Genomic DNA, 19,636 nt, shown 5'->3' on the forward strand with positions numbered 1-19,636 from the left:
AAGAAATATCCCGGAGAGCACTCAATACTATTTTTTTTGTTCTAAAAACTGATTTTCGCTTCTTTTTTTTTTTTTAAATTTTTTTTTCTTTTCTTTGCTCTTAGTATTCAAGAAATCCCAAGACTTACCAAGAACGAAATCTTGATAAAAACCGCTCTGATACCACTTGATAACAACTAGGTCGGGAATCCAAATTAGAGTAAGAATTTGAGAAGTAAATGCGGAAACAATAACAACAAGGAATTGAACAACTAGAATTAAAGAGATGAAAATAAAGGATATGGGACGAATTCAAGGAAAGAATTCCAAGAACTTCCAAGAACGTAAGTTCTATAGCCTTGACAAGATCAAAGTAACAACGTCTTGATTTATGGAAGAAATCAAACGCCTTTACTTAAAAAGCAAATCAAAACAATAGATTCGGATCTTGACCACTTTACGAGTAACTTGAGACAACAATTAATAACTAGTATTAATCACCTTCTAAGAATACCACAAAGGAATCAAAGATATCATAAAAGAGAAGTAATCTTACTACCTTGAACTAAGAACTAGTAAAGGTTGAAAGATAAATCTCAAAGCACAAGTAACAAAGGTTCAAAAGAACTCTCAAAGTATGATATACTTAATCAATAAATGTTGTATCTTATGAATGAGAAGAACTCCCTATTTATAGGAGTACTAAGTCATAAAAGTCCTTAAAATTAGGTAGGGTGGTTGCTAAGGCATACAAAGTCATTACAATTAGGTAGGGTGGTTGCTAAGGAGTAAGAAAAGTCATTAAAATTAGGTGAGGGCGGCCAAGACCCTTTGGGGCAGATTTGGACCTTAAAACAACTAGTTTGGGCCATTGGTTTGGACTCCAATTGGGCTCCTTTTGAAACACCCCCTTTTGGACCTCTTTTAAACTTATTTTGAGCCCTTTTTGATGGATTTCAAGGGCTAATTTGGTGACCCAATCTTTCTCCTCTTGGACTTCAATTTGGACCACCATATAATTGTAAAATTTGGACAATTTATTTCCTTTGGTCTTGAGCTCTTCCTCTACAATTGAAAGCTTCTTTATTTGCCATTGAAGTCTAGCAACCTTAGTTTGCAACTCTTTAGCTTGAGATCTTGTATATGGCCTTGGAGCTTCCAAAACTCTATCCTTGTCCTTGATGCTATCACCTAGCCAATTCACATCCTTTATCCTTGAGCTCTTCCTCCCAATTAATAACTTCTTCATTTGCACTTGAAGTCTAATGATCTTGTTTTGTAATTCTTTAGCTTGAACTCTTATTAAAGGCCATCTTTGAGATTCAAAAGCTTCATCCATGTCCTTGAATAGAGTTGAGCTTCCTAGGATGCTATCAATAGCCTACTAAAAGCTGGGCATTTTGAATCTTAGCTTCATTTTAGCATAATTTGAACCCTAGGTCCAAGAGTGGACGATTTTGAGAGAAGATTTTCATACCAAATCATTAGGTAAGTGTCTCTAATCAATTTCCAACTACATTTTGTGATTATATCTTAGATTTAACATCAAATTCATGAGAATCTAAAGAAAAATTTACGGAAAATTGTAAAATCTTTCAACAATGAAAAATGATGATTTGAAGGACGAATTGGTATTGGAATTTGATAAATTTTGTATGGTTGAACTCGTATCGGAATGGGAGTTCAGGTTTTGTAAATTTTATCGGGTTCCGAGGTGCGGGCTCGGGGAGTTGACTTTTGTTGATTTTTTGCAAATTGTATAAGAATCATAGCTTTGTTAATTGAAATTATTTTCTCTTGCATTGTTTGATGTATTTAAGTCGTTTTTGGCTAGATTGAGCCGAGCGTTGATGAATTGGAAAGGAAAAGCTAAATTGAGTATTGAATTGGCCGAATTGAGGTAAGTATCTTGCCTAACCTTGTGTGGGAGATTTTCCCTTAGGATTTGAGTCTTCTATGCTAATTGTAGTCTGTGTACCCTAGGTGACGAGTGCGTGCTCGGACTTATTTGTGAAAAATTTGCCTTTTAGGGTTCTTAGGTCCTTAAATTCACTAAGTAGGAAATTGTTCCGATATGATTGAGTTTCCTATTTGCTAGTTTTACCTCTGCATGCTCTATACGATGTTGTTAGCACTTCTTTACCTCTTACTTGTTATTTGGCCCCTATTTGCCTTAATCGAAGTGATTGCCTTCCTTATTCTATGACTTTGTGCATATATACTACATGACCAAATTGTTGTGTTTGCCTGTGTAGTTATTACGTGCCTTACATGTCTTGTTATTTTTGTAAAGATTATTGTATTCCTTTGATTTTTACGTGATTCTCTTGTTGCCATGTACTCATACCCTTGGTGGTAGAAATTCTTGTAATTGAGTTGTTGATTTATTATTGTTGAATTAAATTATATACGTTGGGATCGGGTTGCACGTCGCAACAGGAGGAATAAGGGTGGTATATTGAGGAGGAATAAGGGTGAATTGATATTATATGGTGGGATCGGGTTGCACTCCGTAACAGGAGGAATAAGGGGAATATATTGAGGAGGAATAAGGGTGAATTGATATTATATGGTGGGATCGGGTTTCGCGCTGCAACATATTATGTTTATTATTATGATATTGATATTGTACGGTAGGATAGGGTAGCACGTTACAATAGGAGGAAGAAGGGCGATATATTGAGGAGGAATAAGGGTGAATTGATATTATATGGTAGGATCGGGTTTCGTGCCGCAACATATCTTTTATTTTGGTATCCCACGTTTTACTATACTGACTTTAGTTCCTTCGTGCAAGACTTTGATAAATTGTATTTCTAGTTTTCACTGAGTTTTGAGGATCGAGTTATTGTCATTGACTTATTGACTTGCCGTCATTTCCTGAGTTCTTCTCCTAATACTGTTATTCTTGTGAACTAATTTTCAAAGTAAATTTACTACGTTGAGTCATTTTCTCCTGCCCTGCTGAGTCATTCGTAATATCGTGATTTAAAATAAAGGAATTAATATCAGGCTTCCTTGTGTACCTTTAAGTTAGAACTCGCTGTGTGTTTTAGTATCTACTATTCCTAATAATTGTTATATTTTATTTCAACTGATTTCTCAACTAAATCTCCTTAACCTGTCTAAGGTTATATTTTTCTTAAAAAGGAATTTCTGTTAAGTTTTAATTTAATGAATCCTATATTAAAGGCGATAGCTTATCCGATGTTATATTTCTATTTGAAAAATGTTATTTGCTTCACTCAAATGATTTCTAAAAATAACTTCATCTTTTCTCGCTGGTTTTCCTATTTGGTCTAGAAACTGTAAATTTACTTTATGATATATAAATGGAACTTTTTGAACATCTTAATTAGCGTTTGTCACGGATATTATGTACTGAGTAGCACGTGGATCTTTGACGTGCAGAGTGAAAGGGAAATATGCGGGCACAAGGTGCCATGTGTGTTAAAGATTTGGAAGTTGTGATTGTGATATAAGACTTCGAGGATTGGGATGGTCGGAATTGTATGTATTAGGAATGATGCGATTGGTTGAGTTAATATCACTTTCCTTATTTGAGCACATTTTTACTTGTCTGTATCCCAGTTATGTTGGTGTTAATTTACTTGGCTACTTTTCGGTACCATCTGTGTTTTTCCATTATCGTCTCTACTGTTTGTAATTTGATTTCTTCCTGCTATTAGCATTACTTTGTTATCTTTATCTTGTTAGTTTATTATCACATCTTGTTCAGCTTATTAGACCAGTAGGTGTCTTGACTGTTCCTCGTCACTACTCCATCGAGGTTAGTCTTGATACTTACTGGGCACCGCTGTGGTGTGCTCATATTATACTTCTGTACATTTTTGTACCGATCCAGGTAATTGATCATTAGTGGTTGTGCGGATCATTGCTGTGGAGACTCAAGGTAAACCTGCTGCTGCATTCGCAGGCCTCAGAGTCACCTTCACCTTCTATTGTACTTATTTCCATTGTTTTCTTTTGTTTTGGAATAGTGATGTATTCATTTTGTATAACTACTCTTAGAAAGGCTTATGACTTGCACTACCGATTTTGGAAATTATAAATTGTTCAGAGATATCTAATTCGAAGTTAGTGAATATTATCGTTGTTTCTGTTAATGTTAGGCTTACTAGTTTTAGAGACTAGGTTCCATCACGACCCCTTTGGAGGAATTTTGGGTCGTGACAAGTTGGTATCAGAGCTCTAGTTTCATAGGTGCTATGAGTCATAAGCAGGTTTAGTAGAGTCTTGCGGATTAGTATGGAGACATGTGTACTTATCTTCGAGAGGCTACAAAAACTGTTAGGAAATTACACCTCTTCCATTCCTTATCTTTTGACATTTAGCTCGAAGCATATAACTTATGTTCCTTTATAACCACTTGTGTATGATATTGCGCTCTCAATATCCGCTATGCGCAAGTGGTTTGTGATGCTACAGATGGACTACAAGGGAGCCAAGGATGCTCAAACATTGTCTCAATGTGTCGTCCATACTGAAGATACAGATGTATTGAAAGACTATTCAGTTGTTCATATGGAGGTGCAACAGGTTCCGACATCTGGTGGATGAGTACGAGCTTGGGAAAGTTTAATTGGTTGACTAGTCGTCGAGATTGTGGTGGTGTCACGAGGTGAATGTTGATTGAGTTGGTGGTACTGGAGACAATGTGGGTTGTATGGGATTTCTACTTAGTGAAAGGTACATATTGTCATTCAAGGCATTGGAGAAAGCGAATTTGACGGTCATGATAATGAACGGGCGCTTAGTAGATGACTTGGAGTACCTTGTCATTGGTGTTGTGCGAGCTGTGAAGGTTAGTTTTGCGGATCATCAGATGTTATTTTCTATGGCTTTGCACCAAGTGGGGGAGTCCACCAGTGGTATTCAGATTCCAAAATCAGATTTAGATCAGTTTTGGCCTGAGGTATGTATATATGTGGTATTGGAAGGTTTCCGAGATTTGTATATGACTAAGGTCTGAAATCTTCCATGGGATGATATTGGGGCTTACGGTGTCTCTATGTCATTAATGAATCTACATTTCAGTATCAAGGGGAGTCGGAGGAACAATTTTAGATTCACAGAAGTTCTATTCAGCGTGGGCATCGTGGTTGCGGCAGAACTGGGTGCTTCAGAGAAAATGCGGTGGTTTATGAGCTTCTAGGCTACGTGGTCGTGCTAGGATTATCTGCATTTGGGGCTTTGATTAGGATTATTGCATATCGACTATCCGAAGAAATGGGTTCGCTATGTGGTGTTGGGTCACATAACAATAGAAGTAATTGGTCCTTTTGAATAGGAATTCTCTACTGGAAATTGTGACAGTACTCTTGAGTTTGACGGTTTGTGTGACTCGCTTGAGTTGGGGAGATGCGCTCCCAATGGTTTAGTTGCGTGCGGGCGGATCTCGGAGAAGTTCTCAATGGTTTCGGCAATGGCTTGAGTTGGCTGTCTACTATGGGCATAAGGAATATGTTATACATTATGGTTTCTCATGGATGGATATCGTAAGTGAATAGAAGGTTGGTATTATTGAATATCATATGTGAAGAACGTGCATTTTAGGAAAGACCCTTGAGTTTTGGTTAGCATGGCTAGTGGCATGGTGATTATTGGGTTTTGAGGCTTTTGAGGTTCAGGCTTTGTTACGCGGCTGGAAAATCTATATGGGTGCTTCAGTAAGATGATAGGGTGTGAGTGATGTATCGGCCATTCGATTAGCGTAGTTGAGTTCAGGTATGGAAATTTCGGTATTCATGAGATTTTGGGGTTGGATGTCCTCATATGTAGACTATTTCTTGTTTGCGGATTGTGAAGAAATGTTGAGGATGGGATAACTAATAGCATGCATTATCGATAGGTTGCTAGGGACTTTTGGAATGATATTTATCTAATCAGGAAGGATCAGGATTTGGTTGGGGGCTATTTGGAAGCTCAATGAGAATATGTATTTTATATCAGGTCAAGTTTGGGTGCTCTTGTTTGATTGTTATCACTGATATGTTACCGGACGCAATGGATATTATGCCCCTAGCCTATGTTATGTGCTACTCTCTTATGTTGTGATGGGCTGTAAGGTTGTATGATAATTCTCCACACATGTTGTAATTCTGTTCAGGCCTTATGGCGATGTGGGCAGGATAGCCCTCGTGATGTTGATTTGCTCATTGCGCCTTAGTTGTGCTCGCTTTCTTTCATGTTTTATTATTTCTAATCATTTTCCCCCAGTTATACTTGTGCACTATGCTGTGCTTGATATCAGTATTCATGTGATCAGGAACCGGAGCACTTTGGCTTGATGAGTATTTTGGATCGGGCTATATGTCGCAGCGGATGTTATGTGGGATACCCTTTTCTTGTGTTTATTTGATGTTTTGTTTTCCCTCTGTGGAATAATTTAATGAAATTGTACTTTTATTGTTACATATGTTGTACTTTTTAGATAATCCTTATACCTTGCTTTTCTTCTATTGTACTACATAATTGAGCTATTGTTGGGTTGGTGTATGAGCTGTGTGGTGTGAGAATCCGTGTGGTTCAGTGATGAGTTGTTAGTTAGGCTGCTTATATTGGCTAAGATGAGGTTCTTAGACCTGAGATTCGTGGGGGTGAGGAGTGTTTGGAAGTATGAGGTTGTTTCTGCTAAGATTTGGGCAATGACCCTTGACGGACGAGAGAGCTTCTTGACTTGTTGACTTTATGGGCAGTTATGAGGCCCCGCATGTTTCTTTATCATGGGCAGCACTATGGAGGTCCGGAACAAGGTTCTATTCATTGTGAAGTGTATTTCTGACATCCAGAATGTTATTTGGGCAGTCATGGTGGTTAGAAGTTATTACTACGGGCATTTGAGTTGTGTGGAACATCATGTGATTGTACTCTGGGTTGGAATTATGGCTCGATTCGGCTTGTTCAGGTTTATACGGTGTGATGATGCAAGATTTAGGTCCTATGATGAATTTCAGATATTGAGATTTGGGTTTTGTCTTAAGGCTATGGACTAAGGATCAAGTGAGATCTTCAGTTAAATTACGTTGTCAGTCCTACATAGGTTTGGGTGATGGGAAATCACCACCGGGTGTATGTATTGTGAGCTCATGCAGTGGTTTGATGGCTTTGGAATGACTCCAGGGACGTTCGAGGACGAACGTATGTTTAAGTGGGGAGGATGTAACGATCCGACTGGTCCTTTTGAGCAATTGTGTCTGGTTCGGCAGTTTGATGTCACGAGTAGCTTCACATAGTGTATTATGACTTGGGTGCATCATCGGTTCGGGTTTTTGAGAAGTTTGGAAAGGATTTTTAGAAGTGACTTTCATTTAAAAAGCTTGAAGTTGAAAGAATTGACCAAGATTTGACTTTTGAGTATTTGACCTCGGATTGGAGTTTCGATGGTTCCGATAGGCTCGGGTGGTGATTTTGGACTTAGGAGTACGTCCGGATTTGGATTTGGAGGTCCGTAGGTTAATTTGAAGCAATTTGGCAAAAATTGGAAAGTTGAAGTTTTGAAAGATTGAAAGGTATGACCGAGAGTTGACTTTGGTGATATCGGGGTCGAAATGTAATTTCAAGAGTTGGAACAGCTCCGTTATGTCATTTGGTACTTGCCTGCAAAATTTGGTGTCGTTTGGAGTCGATTTGTTATGGTTCGGACGCTCGGTTGCGATTCTAGAGGTTCTTGAAGTATAATGTGATTTTCATGTGTTTTGGCGTCTGATTTGTGATTTTAGTGGTTATTTTGTTGTTCCGATCGACTTATTGACTTGCCATTATTTCCTAAGTTCTTCTCCTAATACTGTATTCTGCTGAATTAATTTTCAAAGTAAATTTACTACGTTGAGTCATTTCCTCCTGCCCTGTTGAGTCATTTATAATATTATGATTTAAAATGAAAGAATTAATATCATGCTTCCTTGTGTATATTTAAGTTAGAACTCGCTGTATGTTTTAGTATCTACTATTTCTAATAAATTTTATATTTTATTTCAACTGGTTTCTCAACTAAATCTCCTTAACCTATCTAAGGTTATATTTTTCTTAAAAAAGAATTTCTGTTAAGTTTTAATTTAATGAATCCTATATTAAAGGCGATAGCTTATCCGATGTTGTATTTCTATTTGAAAAAATTATTTTCTTCCCTCAAATGATTTCTAAAAATAACTTCATCTTTTCTCGTTGGTTTTTCTATTTGGTCTAGAAATTGTAAATTTACTTTATGATATATAAATGAAACTTCTTGAACATCTTAATTAGAGTTTGTCACGGATATTATGTACTGAATAGCACGTGGATCTTTGATGTGCAGAGTGAAAGGTAAATATGTGGGCACAAGGTGCCATGTGTGTTAACGGTTTGAAAGTTGTGATTGTGATATGAGAATTCGAGGATTGGGATGGTCGGAATTGTGTATTAGGAATGATGCGATTGGTTGAATTAACATCGCTTTCCTTATTTGAGCACATTTTTACTTGTCTGTATCCCAGTTATGTTGGTGTTAATTTACTTGGTTACTTTTCGGTACCATCTGTGTTTTCCCCTTATCATCTCTACTGTTTGTAATTTGATTTCTTCCTGCTATTGGCGTTACTTTGTTATCTTTATCTTGTTAGGTTATTATCACATCCTGTTCAACTTATTAGACCAGTAGGTGTCTTGACTATTCCTCGTTACTACTCCACCGAGGTTCCTCTTGATACTTACTAGACACCGCTCTAGTATGCTCATACTACACTTCTGTACATTTTTGTACAGATCCAGGTAATTGATCGTTAGTGGTTGTGCGGATCATTGTTGTGGAGACTCAAGATAAACCTGCTGCTGCGTTCGTAGGCCTCAGAGTCACCTTCTATTGTACTTATTTCCATTGTTTCCTTTTGTTCTGGAACAGGAATATATTCATTTGTTATAACTATTTCCAGAAAGACATATGACTTGTACTACCGGTTTTAGGAATTATAAATTGTTCAGAGATATCTAATTAGAAGTTAGTGAATATTATCGTTATTTCTGCTAAAGTTAGGCTTACCTAGTTTTAGAGACTAGGTGCTATCTCGACCTCTTCGGAGGGATTTTGGGTCGTGACATTAATTTTGGACGTGTCTACTTTAGCCCTACCATATAAATACCTCTTAAAATTAATTTTTAGAGAATTAGACATTATTGAAGAGGCAAAAGGCTACAGAACACTTGGAAGCATGAATCACAAGAGTTTTTCTCTTCGTTCTTCTTTAATCTATAGTTTAGTGCTTTTGAATATTATTATGATTATGCATACAATTATGAGTAGCTAAACTCTCTTATCTAGGGTTTGATGGAACCTATCGAAAGATGATTTTCTAATGTATTTAATAGTAATTTGGCTTTGGCTTTTCTCTACTTGTTCAACTATGTTTTCATTGTGGTTAATTGAAGAGCTCTCGATTGACTGTGCTTATTTAGTGTGTATTGTTTGGAAAAGGGTACACATTTAGGTAGTTGTTGAACAACATTACTCCTGACGTATATGAGGAATCAATACGGAGGGCTTAAAGGGAGGACGAAACCAAAATGTGGGGTTTTTTTACTCAAACTACACAAATAGGTGGTAAAAAAAATTACATTTTTATATATAGCGCCACAATACCTGGCGCTATACACTAACAGTAACGGAACCGTTAATGTATAGCGCCAGGAATTGTGGCGCTATACTGCAAAAGCTGACATTTACAGGTATAGCGCCACAATACCTGACACTATACATTAACGATTTTGTTACTGTATAGCGCCAGGTATTGTGGCGCTATAATAGATTTTTCTGGCCCCACCAATAATTTCGGACTTCAATAATTCAAAAGCATATAGTTCCAACGTTTTTGGCGCTATACATATAAAAAAAAAATCCAGCTAGCCATTTTCTATATAAAGAGGTTAGGATTGTATAGAAATTCATCCAAAAAAATTTGTTAACTCTTGTTGAAACGTTTAGTGTTCTTAAATTCTCCAACAGTTTTTCATTATGTCTGAAGAACGTAGAATAAGAGTTTCATTATATTGGGGGGTGATGTTGTGATGGAGAATAATTCTGTGGGCTTTACCTGCTCAGTGTCATGTTAAATTGCCACTTACAATAGAGTACGATAAATTGATATCGTTATTATGCAAAAAACTGAGTGTGAGGAAACGTTCAGTTATAGTTAAGTAACCGGAAGATATCCGTATTTCGTCACTCCGCAAGGGGTTGTTTTTTACTCGGAGTTTAACATCAACGATGATGAAACTTTGAGTGATTTTTTGAGGACTCCGGACGAATGTCGGGAATTTCTTGTAATCACAATGTGGGAGATGTACGTGAAGGTCGAAGACGTTCCAAAAACGAGGTTGTGCGTAGCAGAGATAACCCTCAGTCATCGGGTGGTTATTCTGGAGCAGTTTTTGCCGGACAGGTTCCGGATGAAAGAGTTTTCATTGATTTAAACTTATCACCGGCGGCGAATGAGCAACGAGAAAATAATTTATACCCTGCTTTCCATAATTCACTAGACGAGTGGTAAGCTTTAATTTTCATTTGTGTTAATTATGTATATTTTTGGCGTACTTGAATTTGTATTAACGCTCATATATTTAATAGGGGGTACCGGCCGGATATGAATTTTACAAGTGGCCCATCCGGTAGTCATCACCTAATTGAAAACGTCCATCATGGAATTTCATCACATTACGACTTGTAAGTGAAGTGATATAAAACCATATGGATGAATCCGGAATTTCATCACATTACGACTCGGGATCTGGCAGATGCACAGAGTGAGGAACAGAACAGTGATTACGATAACAATGCCGATGAATCCGGAGACGAGACACCCTTTTTTCGTGAGGATGGTGATGAACAGGATGAGGAGGAAGGACCTGATTTGAAGAGAGACCCACCTAGACGAAGAGTGTACGAGTCCGAAGTGTCATTTCATTCAAGGGAGATTCCTTACATTGATAACTTGCCAACCGTGCCGGATGTGGAAGCTCTCACAAGGGATTTTGATGAAATCCGGACAGCAATGTGGGATGAGTCTAGACCAACGGTGCTTGCAAAGGGGATGCTTTTTCCTGATAAAGCACGCTTAAGCAGGGCTTGTAAAATGCACAACGTAAAAGAGTGTCGTGAGATGCAGGTATGGGAGTCAAGTTCGATGGTATACAAGGTTGTTTGCCGTAGGTGGTTTTGGCCATGTAATTGGATGTTGCGTGCGACCAAGAAGAAGACAGGTATGTGAAAAGTGGGTAAATATATTCCCACCCACACATGCGAAATGGACACATTCAACGGTAATCACTTCAACTTGGATATTGACTTGATATCTCTTGTACTTATTCCGCACCTCGAAGCATCCATAAGGTATACAATCAAAGAGTGCATTACATCAGTCTACCAGGAATATGGCCATACCATTACGAAAAGAAAGCCATTTCTCGGGCGCAAACGAGCATTTGAAATTGTCTAACGGTAATTGGGATAAGTCATTTGCATCTCTGCCAAAGTACATGGCCGCACTGCAGCACTTTAACCCCGAGACAGTTGTTGAATGAAAGCTTGAGCAGAGTCCGGGAACACCAGAATACATATTCAATTACGTGTTCTAGGCGTTTAAGCCAACAATTGATGGTTTTTTGCATTGTCGGCCCGTAATATCCATAGACGGAACTCATGTCTATGGAAAGTACGATATCAAGCTATTGATAGTCGTGGCAGTGGATGCTAATGGACAGATATTTCCTCTAGCTTTTGTTGTTTGTGCCAATGAAAGCACAGAGACGTGGACGATGTTTTTGAACCACATGAAAGAGCACGTTGTCAAACAACGTTCAGGTATTTGTCTAATATCTGATCGGCACGGTGGTATATTAAGTTCTATGGAGAACTTGCCTGCATGGCAAGAACCTTATGCATACCACCGTTACTGTGTGAGGCACTTTAAGGCCAATTTCCAGAAGCACATCCCAACAAGGATCTATATGATTTGATGTGGATGGCAGCAACACACCACCAACATCATAAATTCCGGAGGCATATGGATTCTATCAGGCAAGAAGACGAGGCAGCCTATCGTTGGTTAATGCGACATGACCCTGAAAAGTGGACGTTGCATGCGGATGGTGGCAGACGATGGGGAATTCTTACTACAAACGTGTCAGAGTCCTTCAACGAGTTATTAAAGTCAGCAAGAGGATTGCCCGTCATAGCCATGGTGTGGATGTCGTTCAAGCAGATGGCGGAGAGGTTTGTTGAACGGTCTGCAGCTGCAACGGAATTGATGGAGAGGGGTGTTGAATTTATGCCAGTGCCTATGAAGAGATTTGAGAAATACAGACGGCGAGCACATTGGCATTCATTTTTGCAGTATGATAACGAAAGAGGTGTTTTTGAATTTCGCACCGCTATCCATAATAATCGAGGTAATAATGTACATAATGTAAATGAATCTGCAAGGTTATGCTCCTGTGGGAAATGGTCCATTTACCACATGCCTTGCTCACATGCCATCAAGTGTTTTCAACGTGTTGGTTATGCGGAGACCAACTATGTTGAACAATATAGTGTTTCCAAGTACCTAAACACATATAGTGGTCAGTTGCAGCCAGTGGGTGCTGAGCATTATTGACCTCCGGAACCATTTAAAATGGTGTGTGACAAGTCCTATTTGCGTAAAAGACAGGTGCAGAAGAGAACGCGTATACGGAACCAAATGGATGTTAGTGACATCGTTTATGCGCGCAAATGTGGTATATGCTCGCAAACAGGACACGACCGTCGTAAATGTCCTTCAGCTGGTTTGGGTGGCAAAACTAATCAAGCTCGTGGTGGGTGTTCTTCAAGTGTACCTAACTACCCATGAGTTTATGTTGTAATAATTAGTTGTTATGTCTATGTTGCAAGATTTATGAAATAAAATTATGTTTGTTAACTATGATTTGTACTTTTCCATTTTACCTATTTAAATATTAATTTAATAAAACTATCCGTATATTTTTTATGTATTTGTTGTCTTATCGAACTGAAAAGGCTGACCAACTGACATAAAGTTGTCTTGTCAACATCATGATATTTAACACGCAAAATATAGCGCCATTACATAGTACGTTATGTGTGTGTTGTCTTGTCGAACTAAAAAGCTGACCAGCTGACATAAAGTTGTCTTGTCAACATCATGATATTTAACACGCAAAATATAGCGCCATTACATAGTACGTTATGTGTGTGTTGTCTTGTCGAACTGAAAAAGCTGACCAGCTGACATAAAGTTGTCTTTGTCAACATCATGATATTTAACACGCAAAATATAGCGCCATTACATAGTACGTTATGTGTGTGTTGTCTTGTCGAACTAAAAAAGCTGACCAACTGACATAAAGTTGTCTTGTCAACATCATGATATTTAACACGCAAAATATAGCGCCATTACATAGTACGTTATGTGTGTCTTCTCTCGCCTATAAATAACGGGCTCATTGTAATTATTTTGTGTGCTCAAAATTTAGTAAAAGCAAATATTTCAATACAAGTAAGGTTTTTTTTACATTACAGACAAATTTATTTCACAAATGGTTCAACCTCTTCGTCCACCAAAGTGCAACTGTGGAATAGCATGCTTGATGCAAAATTGTTGGGACGGTGGTGAAGTTGGACGCCGCTACTGGCACTGTATGAACCAGTTTTACAAGGTTCCTGGCGAACCAATTTGTGATTTTCAGGAATGGGTCGATGAACCATGTTATCAAGAATGTTACAGAGAACAACTGCAGTTTCTTTATAATACGTGTTTAAGACAACGAGAAAAAGAAAAAGAAAGCAATACAATTATTGCAGACTTGAGGGCGAAACTGAAGGAGGTGGGAGAAGAAAAATGGAAAACGCAATGGAATTGTGAAGCACAAAAGGAACGTAAAAAAAATATAAATTGGAACTTGCGGAGGTGAAGGCGAAACTGAAAGATGTAGAAGAAGAAAAAGAACAACTGCAAGAACGATTTAAGTGGTTGGAGCGGAAAATAAATGGCAACAGGGGCTAAACAGGCCATGTATGTGTTTAGTGTATTTTTCATATTTCATGTATTTTGATTGTGTTGGCCTGCTATGTTTGTGTTTGTGCTGTAGTAATGTTTTCCTTGTTTGTTGTACTAAATTTTATTTTAATTGAAGTAGAAGTTAAGTTTAACTGCTTGTGTTGTTCTACATTTTATTTTATGAAATTATCAAACGAATGGAGAACTAAAAAAAGTAATGAGCATATTCGATTAAATATTGTTGTTAATTTATACAAAAATATTGTCTGGGCAATGTCAATGTGTCCCGCATCCGGTGTGTCGCAATGCAGCCGTTGGCCTGAGGCGCATCCCCTCCCGCCCGGGTACGCTATCAGGATCATCATCATCAAGCCGTCTCCTTATAGCTGGATGCGGCGCAGGATGACATGTATCTGTGGTGCTGTCAGCTCCAGTAGAAGGCTACATAATAATATGAAATTTAGTATAGGAAAATACATAACAATTCACAACAATTTATATTGTCTTACCATCATCATGTCTGGATCCTGAATATAGTCATCTGTCGCATCATTGCATGAACCCTTAAAAAGGAAATTAATAAAGTTAAAGAAAATAAATAAGTTACAGTTAAAACAAATTCAAATTCAATACTAATAAATTCATACCTGCGCATGTGATGTGGAGCCATAACTCAGTCGGCGCCCACTATAAAAATCTCGGGTCGGTCGATCCTCAACAGTGGTGGACGGGCCTGGGAAGTATCTACCCCAGTCCACTCCTTGAATATTCGTGTCCGTGATCAATAATTGACCCGATGGGGTCACCTGCGATGGCACTGGAGTGTGATAAATTCCAAGGCTGTAAGACGGCATGTCCGTCTCATGCATGCCACCTGCCATATCAGCAGCAGGAGCGTCAATGCCCCCTTGCTGGGGACCACCTCCTCTCCGCCCACGACCACGTCGTCCGGCACAACCTGCACGTTGGGCACCACCAGCTCGTAGGATACCACGACCTCGATGGTACTGCGTTGGGTCCATATAATCAGCCTCGTGTGCCAAACGATGATCCGATCGGGCTCGCTGCAGTGTCTGGGAAGCCACATCCATGAATCGACGACTATACTCCTGCATGGCCACAGGATCGTAGACATAACTTTGCATCTGCTGCCCCATATGATAGACGGTATGCAATCCAATCGCCTGCACAAAGTAAAAGACATAAACTACATATTTGACACTAAATTACAGGTATATAATTAATAATAATAGAAAACATACCAGGGCCTCGTGTCTCCTGGCGTATGGGACGTACCGACCGTGTGCCTGATGAACTGGGTTCCCGATAAAAAGTTGGGAAACAGTGCTGCGGAGGTGGGGTCAAGTCCCCTCGCCTGTCCCAAGTACCTAGTTGCTCGTTAAGCCATGCCATAAATGTGTCGTCCGCCTTGGACCGATCATCCCTCTCATAATGTAAAGCATGCCATGCAGGCGGAGTCGGTATAGGCTGCGACAGGCCAAACTGGCGAAATACCCGCTCAGAGGCATGATGCTCGACAATATCGAGGCATATGAGCGGGACAGAAGCTCTCCAAATATGTCGGCCGAACGTGCAATACGTTGGCAGGGTACCTATCACCTCATCGCTATACGGCGTCCAGATGAACTATCAATAAGAACACAAAAAGTTAGTATGCGCAACACTAAGTTAATCTATAACAGGTAAGTTTAGTTAGATATTCACCTGTGCGTCATCCAGCAGATCCAACACAACCCTGCAGAGGAGGAGATTATGATGGGCATCATACTCTCGTGCAAGAGTACGACGCATAACCCACCTACAGGCTAGAGGGAGTTGCGGAATTTTTACATTAGCCGGTAGTTGTGGTAGAGGTGGCTGAAACTGCAGAAATCACTCCCAGGCCCAAACCTAACATACAAAGTTGACGTAAATTATAAGATTAACAATAACTAAGTAGAATTGTAACTAATGGACATATTATTTGAATATATTGTCACCTGTAGAAGCGGCAGAAAGCCACAAACGTCTCTCTGTGTGCCGATGCAAGCCCGACACATCTGCCTGTACAGGTATGAGATGACAGCACCACCCCAGCTGTAGATGGTTGTATCCTCGAACCGGCCAATATGATGCAAAAAACGGAGGCTCACTAGGTTCCCCGAAGTATTCGGGAACAAGACCCCCCAAATAGAAGGAGCAACAGCAGCCTCGTATATCGCTGTACATCCACCTCCGCTGACTCGTCGGTGATAGTATGGTGGATCTGCACCAGGTGGTCTCTAATGGGGACCAACTGTATACGACTGGACCCAGACGCTACCTCCTCGTCCTCCGGCATGAAACCCGTGAGCATGTGCAGCATATCCCAATATGCCTGCCGCGAATAATATCTCATGGTCGCAGGCAGTAAAACTAGCAAGCCATCAGCGGATAGGCCATATAAAATCTCAGCGTCCTGCAGTGTGAGCCTCGCCGATTGGCAAATGGAAAGTGTGTGTCTCCAGTCGCCAGCGCTCAATCAAGGCCGTGATCAAAGCATAGTCGAGTTGTATCCGGCCAATCCTAATAATCCTATATAATCCCATTTCCTTCAGGTAATGGACCACGCGGGGATGTAGAACGCGGGGAGGACTCAAAAACTCCCACAATAGATCCACTCTCCTAGCCCGGAAAGTCTGTGTAAGCAACTGTCCGTCCCATATATACTCGGATCTATGCTGGGACTGTAGGGCTAATAGATCCAACGTCCGAGGGCCGGGATGTATAGTCGCGTCCATGTCGTCAACTGTAAACTATCATTAAACTATCATTAATAATTATGTGTTTTTTATTATAATTTAAATTCATATTTTTTAATAACTTAATTGTACAAATTATATATATATATATATATATAATTATGTGTTTTTATTATAATTTAAAAAGTTATTAAAAAATATGAATTTAAATTATAATAAAAACACATTATATATATATATATATATATATATATATATATATATATATATATATATATATATATATATATATATATATAATGTATTTTTATTATAATTTAAATTCATATTTTTTAATAACTTAATTATACAAATTACTAATTATGTGTGTTGATACAATTATTAACTTAATTGTACAAAGTTTGCATTTTCAAATACCAGTATAAGATACTTAAACAAAAAGAATTCTAAGCTAAAATACTACACATTACTATGCTACAAGGCTCTAAATTTTACTACGCTATAAGGGTCTACGTTTTACTACGCTAAAAGGGTCTGGATTTTACTACGCTAAAAAATAATCTAAACTAAGCATAAACAACAAATAAATTTAATTGCAAATAAAATACAAAATGGAATAAAAAAACATATATATAAATCAGGATATTAACAGACAAATTTATTTTACTAATTTATATTTTATTAGAAAATACTAATATTAAATTCGGCTAAATTTAACATGCTAGTTTCGAAAAAAAACACAAACCGAAATAGAACACATACAAATCATGCCATATACATTATTATAAATGTTTCAACTTAAAATAAATCGAAATACCTCGATTTAGAATTTTGGCAAAGCAAAAAGATTGAAATTTTGACTCCGAAATTGTGAATCAACAATAGCACGAAACTCTACTCGAATGTGGGACCCTTTTTCTTCGACTTTTATGTGTCGGGGGGACCCAATTTTTTTTTTTTTTTTTTACAAAAACGGGCAGAATCAGGGGGACCAAGAAGTGGGGAAGAGTTATAAAAAAAATGGGGGATGGATGAATTGAAGAAGAAGACGGAGGGCTTTTGAAATATCTATGTATAGCGCCACAATACCTGGCGTTATACATTAATGCGCTATGTATAGCGCCAGGTATTGTGGCGCTATACCTGGCCATGTCAGCTTTTACAGTATAGCGCCACAATACCTGACGCTATACATTAATGGTTCCGTTACTGTTAATGTATAGCGCCAGGTATTGTGGTGCTATATATAAAAATGTAACTTTTTTTTACCACTTATTTGTGTAGTTTGAGTAAAAAAAAACCACATTTAGGTTCCGGACTCGCTTAAAGGTAGGAGTAGGAATAACCAACCTTGGTGCGATCATAGCAAGCTGTAAACTAGTGCCAGCTAGCGTCCCTACCAAACGACCCCTTAGTCATTAGCCCCGTAAAACTTTAACACAGTAAATTGTAAGTATGACGTATAGCTGTCTCATCTTTAGACTAATGCCCATCAAGTCTAGATTTATCTTAATTTTTAGTCCTTGATTGTCACCACCAACTAAAATTCATGAAAATGTCTTGCCCCTCATGCATTAGTATATATTTTGTGTTTCTACCCTCTTATAAAACTCCACACATTTGACAAATTGGGAGAAACATTTTTATTAGTTGTGTACAATTTCAATTACCTCATTTTCTCGTCGATGTTACAGAAAAGCAGGTACTCTTAACTTTTTATAGTATTTACAAGATAAAAGAGTATACTTGAGAGAGTAAGCCTTTAATTTCATGGATTACTTGTCACTTTTGAGATTAAAGATGATAGCAGCAGTTTGTGTTACAATTTCGTGGTAGTATATATATGGAGAGCGTTGAATTGGGCATGGTTTAGGCCGAAGAAATTGGAGAAATACTTAAGACGGAGTGGTCTTAAGGGAAACCCTTACAAGCTACTCTATGGAGATTTGAAAGAGTTGACAAATAAACTCAAAGAAGCCAAGTCTAAGCCCATCAATTCCCGAGAGGAGGTTTTGCAGGTCTTCGGAAATAAGAAACCAGATTTTGAAGGACTAAGTCGTCTCAAAATTGTAAGTACTTTTCACAAGTTGGCTAGTACTACTGCCAATTTATGCACTTAATTGTTTACAATATAGGTGACAATGATCTTGTACGAGACGTTAAGGCTATTTCCTCCTTTACCATCACTTGGAAGAAGGAACGAAGAAGCAGTCCAATTGGGGGAGTTAAATCTACCAGCTGCAGTGCTACTCGTTATACCAGCAATCTTAGTACATTATGATAAGGAAATATGGGTTGAAGACGCAAAGGAATTCAAACCAGAAAGATTTAGTGAAGGAGTGTCAAAGGCAACGAATGGACAAGTTTCATTTATACCATTTGGAGGGGGCCTCGAATTTGCATTGGACAAAACTTCGCGATGTTGGAAGCAAAAATGGCAATAGCTATGATCTTGCAAAGATTCTCCGTTGAACTATCCCCATCTTACACACATGCTCCTATTCATATACTGACTATTCATCCACAGTATGGTGCTCCTCTGCTTATGCGCAAACTTTAAAATTATATATGCTGTGATATATTAGATCACTGGCATTTCAAAACTGCTGAGACATACTTTTTATGAGCCGAGGGTCTTCCAAAAACAACATCTCTACCTCCACAAGGTAGCAAGGCCTGCATGAACACTACCCTCCCAGACCCCACACCGTGGAAATACACTGGGTTTGTTCTTTTTGTTGTTGCTGTTGTTGTTGTTGCTGCTGCTGCTGTTGTTGTTGGAGTTGATTCTCCATGTATCAATCGAGTGAATTGATGCTAAAATAATCGCGTGACGGCTGAAGTCAGTCTTTGAATTTAAAAATTGCAGTT

General features: G+C 38.5%; 1 pseudogene; it reads left to right on the forward strand.

Moving 5' to 3' along the window:
• LOC104232022 (cytochrome P450 CYP72A219-like) overlaps positions 1 to 19,591 on the forward strand; it is a 57,276-nt pseudogene extending 37,685 nt beyond the window's left edge.
• Positions 19,592 to 19,636: the final 45 nt, after the last annotated feature.

The sequence above is a fragment of the Nicotiana sylvestris genome, chromosome 7, assembly GCF_000393655.2.
Source record: "Nicotiana sylvestris chromosome 7, ASM39365v2, whole genome shotgun sequence".
In the NCBI taxonomy this organism is placed as follows: Eukaryota; Viridiplantae; Streptophyta; class Magnoliopsida; order Solanales; family Solanaceae; genus Nicotiana; species Nicotiana sylvestris.